Below are 5,421 nucleotides of genomic sequence, written 5' to 3'. Positions count from 1 at the left end.
CGCGAGACACATCACAGTGGAGTCAGCTGTCTTAACCGTGGCTTGTGTACTGCAAACACATATTCATCACTGTGTCTGTCGAGACTCTGTTCCCCTTTCGGGCAGTCTTTACATTTATTTTGAAAGATGAAGCTCGCGGGGCATAGAGGACCTACAGTAATGTACAGTATTTAAAAAAATAATGTGTTTTTTGAACATTAAAGCATGTCAACATATTCTGTTACACCAAATACACAAAATAATGATCTTTAAAAAAGCATCATATGACCCCTTTAAATGCATTTATGAATATACAAATAAGAAGGGAAAAATGGAAAAATGCATACTTTTCAACATACTTGTGTAGTGGCAGTAAGTCACTGAATGAGTGAGTCATTGAGTCAACTGATTGACTGATTGAGTGTGTTATCACGCTGGTATCTTAAGGACTTTCGTGGATAGCTGACTCCTAAAGTTTTTAATATTCTTCATATTCTGTGTGGTGGTCAGATAGAAATTAATCTTTTCCAATAAGTTTAAACTGATTTTTTACCTTTTATGGGCATTTTTTACCTTTATAACGCCATTTTTTCTTAAAGGGTGCATTATCTTTTGAGTCAAATTCTTACATTTAATCAGTGAATAAGAATAATAAGACATCTGGGCTGTTAGTGCATTATTGCATTATCTTTTGAGTCAAATTCTTACATTTAATCAGTGAATAAGAATAATAAGACATCTGGGCTGTTAATGAAATCAGGAAATCAGTATCAACAAAATTCATCTTTGCAATCCAAACATAAGCTGCATCTGAAGTGGCATTTAGATGTATTTACACACTGTTTAATGCAGAACATGAATGCATTTTGAAATTATTTAAAAAATGAAAAGATACTTTAAATGTGAAATTAAAACCGCCAGTAGGTGGCAGCAAGTCACAGTTAATAAGTGAATCATTGCGACTGAACCGAATCACTTAAAAGGTTGATTCATTCAGGAACAAAATGCTGTCATGTTGCTCAAAGACGCAAAACAGCGCTGTGGCTTTGTTTGGAATTATTTTTGTTGGCGAAATAGTGCAAAAACAGGCAATATGGTGTCTAAAATGTAAGTCTCTTAATAAAACTTCTAGTTTATTGAACTGTTGTAAAAAATCAATATCACATTTGTATATAGTAATTTTTGGAGAAACAAATGGCACTCTTCCGTGTGAACTCGAGTATAAATATACAAATTTTCTGCCCCCATGTCTTGAATTTGTGATCATTCTGAATGTATTTTAATAGACTGAATCATGCAGTGATCAGGCAGAGCGCACTGCAAATGCGACTTCACGTAATGCGTGCACTCTGTGGGTGTTTTGAATGTTTTTTTGCGTTGTGAGAATATTGAGTAAAATAGCTCACTTGTCATGGTGTTCTTTAACTATATCATGTTATGAATAAACGAAACATTGTGAATGTTTACCTCAGTGTGTTTCTTCTGAGTTTATGTGTGCGGTCACGCTCATTTGTTCTGAAGTCTCGAGACAAACAGAGTGAGCCTCAGCAGCGCGAGCTTGTATTCTGTATTCTGCGAACTTACTGCGATTCTCTCTGATGAAGCAGTCATCACTTACCGCGGGGAAGAACACATCTTCGGTCTGTCCAATGATTGTAAAGTCATTAGGTCCGTCAGACTGAAGATATTTTAGCGGTAATGAGACCAAAAATATCTAAGACCCATCGAATCCGAATTTAAGACATTTTAAGACTTTTTAAGGCCTTATATTAGGAAAACGTTATTTAAGACATTTTAAGACTTTTTAAGGACCCGCAGACACCCTGTGAAGGGCACAATGGTAATTCAATGAGGGATTCAAACTCTTTCTGTTAGCAGCCTAGATCTTTAATCACTACAGCAGAACACCCCCTGTTGACTGCAACAGACTGTTATGGGTCTCAAAAAACAAGCATCACATCACTAATAACCAATAACAAGTCTATGTGGGATATGCCAGCTGTTAACACAAAAAGATGTTTTCATCTTTACTTTACATAATTTAAAGAACATTTAAAAACAACAGACCATCTAATAACAAAAAACCGAGTAGACCTTGAAACACCAAAGAAACAACTAGGAAGACTATCCAAGCTAATGTTTTCCATACAATGAAAGTGCTCCAAAAAGGACGAAAACCACCCTAAATATCATAAAATAGCATCTTTAGACCTGTTGCATACAATGTGACAAACAAGCTTTTTACCTCAAGAAATTACTTTTATTAAGCATTTAAAAGATTTCTAATTCAAATAAATGCTGTTTTTTCAACATTCTATTTATCAAACATTCTCACAAAAATGTACCACGAGTTTCACAAATATATTAAGCAACACAATTGTTTTCAACACTGTTTTCTTGAGCAGCAAATCAGCATATAAGAATGATTTCTGAAGAATCATGTGACATTGAAGACTGGAGTAAGACTGCTGAAAATTCAGCTTTACAATAACAGAAAAACATTTTTAAAATATATACAAAACAGTTCTTTTAAATTGTAATAATATTTCACAATATCACTGTTTTTATTGTGTTTTTGCTCATGTAGCTTTGTCATTTAATAAAATTTTATACTAAGTATAGTTCAAATCTATTAACATATTTACTGACATATCGTTTGGGACTTACTGATATAAAAATTAGAATTAACTTTATTTGGAGTACTACTCGTGTGCAATGCACATTTCTTAAAATTAAGCCTAATTTTTCATATTATTGTTTTTACTGTTTTTTGATCAATTAAATGCAGTCTTGGTGAGCAAGAGTCTTCTTTCAAAAACATTTAAAAAATCTTACAGACTCCAAATTTTGATATTTGTTTGATACAACATGAGGGTGAGTAAAAGATTACAAAAATGTTTAAAAAACACAAATCACATACACATATATTTTATATTATAATCAGTTTGTTTAGTTAAGCCAGTACTAAAAAGATGTTCACAGTTCTGACTCCTTCATTGTGCGGTACATTAAAATCTTGATTGATAAAATCCAGCAGGAAACACTCAATGCATTACATTCAACTTCTGAATAAAGTAAGTATGCACTTATGAACATCCTTCATGAATTCATCCCATCTTCTGTAAGCATGACCTCAGCGAGCACTTCAAACTGGCCCCCCAAGCTTAAAATTGTGCTACACTTCTCTAAGAGTGACTAACCATGTCTGCACTGCAGGAGGAACACCTTAGCCGGAAGATCAGGGGAGAATTAACACAAAATCCTGGAAGACAGACAAAAATATCTAAATGGACAGGAAGATTGGTGACTGTGCAGGAAACCAGCAGTTTGGTTAAAATGTGAGCAGTTCATTGTGAACAGAACCAAAGAAATCTGAAAAATGTACAGATGTGTCATGGATGACGCTACAGTCTCATCCTTCTGGTTATGACAGACCACCTTAAAACGATGTATAATCAATGTAAAAGTATGTACAATACAGGGTTTTTACGCTGTAAAATACTCCAAGAAACATATGAACATAGCGTGAAGGCCCAATTAAGACAGTCTTACTAGATATATCAATATCTTAAGTGGTGCCTCTGTGGAAATACTGCAAGTAATGTTAATATTTAATCGATTCTTTTTCTTGTTAAGAATTATTAATATGACTCCAGATCAGCAGATTTTGCAAGAGCTGCAATCCAATCTGTCAGATATCTCTTGATATCGTGAAACAGCATCTGTCTCAAGGTGACCAAGTTTTTCAAGTGTTTTATCCATTACAATAGTCCCTTGACAGTTACTGCTATCATAAAAATACATTTATATGTATGTTTAAAATTCTACAAAAGACACATTTAATGTCCAAGAACAAATATTTTAGCAAAATGTATATTTTACTCGTTCACTCGAGTAAGCCTCACCCACTCCTGATGGCAAAATGGATATATTTGCATGACTTTCTAACATTTACAGATGAAAAATATACATGTCTGACATGTCAGTTATGCATGGAGGAAAACACAACGTCTCCATTGCATTAAACAGCACAAATTTATTCGCTGTTTGCCATGGTGGATCGATTTGATCCATCGACATTAAGGACTGATTAAGAATAAGTGTGCACAAATTAGTGAGATTGCGTGAACTTAAATTGTCATTTAAGGAAGCGCTTTATCCCTGATTGATTTGTTAGGTTATTTCATGTAAGGTTTTAGACTTTAATACCCGCTTTTCTTAACATCTTTTATGAAACAGGCCTTGGGTCTCGTAGTGTTGTGATCAGGGCTTAATTTGTGCCGGAACAAGCCGGATCCGGATTCGGATTTCACCTCCGAAATCCGATCCGGCACCTCATTTTGCCGGATCCCCCTCCTCACGCGCCAATGAAAGACGTTCGTGCTGACTTATAGCATGTATATATTTTATGAAAAATCTTCTATTATGAGTGCTCCGCACATCTACATTTGAAATAACAAACTTCAGCGCGCAAAAGACGTGACATGTGAATGGCTGCTCACATGAGGCTGTTCACACAAGACCGAAAGCACGGATCCATACTGTTACACATGCGTTTTCTTTCTTAAAGCTGCAGTCCGTAAGTTTTGCCTCTTTGTCGCCATCTCTGTTTGAAAACCTGGAATTGCAGCTGTGTGCGAAATTATCTAGCTTGCGTGGGTTGTGAGTCGGCGCGACTCCAGCGCGAATGAATCTAATGTTCTGAAGAGTATGTGTGTTTTGTGTGTATTTGGTCGCTTAAGCTCAACAAACTACGAAAAATACCTCATATAATACTCGCGAGGCGGTTTTATACGTGCGCACTTTGGATGTGACTGTGTGAGTGCACAGAATACAGCCTCTGGAGCGCGCAAGTACCAAATGGCTTAAAATACTTAAAAAGATGTGCAAATTATAAATTTTTGTGACACTGCAACAATGACCCAATTAGTCAAGTGACAGTTCTTTCAGCTGTCCCGAAATGCTAATGAAAGTCTTGTACCGCAGCGTGCAGCAGCTTGTTGTAGTGCAGACAAGATGCGCTGATGTGAAGCACGCACTGAGAGAGTTCATGGTTTCAAATGACTGATTTAATCTTATAGTTTGTGTGGATTTATTTGCCTATTTATCTAACCTACATGCTATATTGAATAAATGCAGGAATTTCCCTCATTATAAAGTTGAAAGCTGCAGGAATGCGTAAAACTATGCGATATAGCTACACACAATCCCCCACCGAAATTTAGGACCAGATTAAATATAACTCTATTATACAGAGATTTGTCAAATAAAATTCCACAATTTTTTCAAATATTTTTCAGGCCTGAAAATTGCTGTTTTAAAATTTCATGGCTTTTCCAGGTTATTCATGACCGCACTGACCCTAAAAGCAACTGATGCACACTGTGAATCACTTAAACTGGTCCACCAATGTGATCGCGCAAATGCTCCGTTACCTCTCCC

Source organism: Sinocyclocheilus grahami, unplaced genomic scaffold (assembly GCF_001515645.1).
Source record: "Sinocyclocheilus grahami isolate Dianchi unplaced genomic scaffold, SAMN03320097.WGS_v1.1 scaffold16.1, whole genome shotgun sequence".
Classification (NCBI taxonomy): domain Eukaryota; kingdom Metazoa; phylum Chordata; class Actinopteri; order Cypriniformes; family Cyprinidae; genus Sinocyclocheilus; species Sinocyclocheilus grahami.
Note: the sequence above shows the minus strand (reverse complement) of the source record.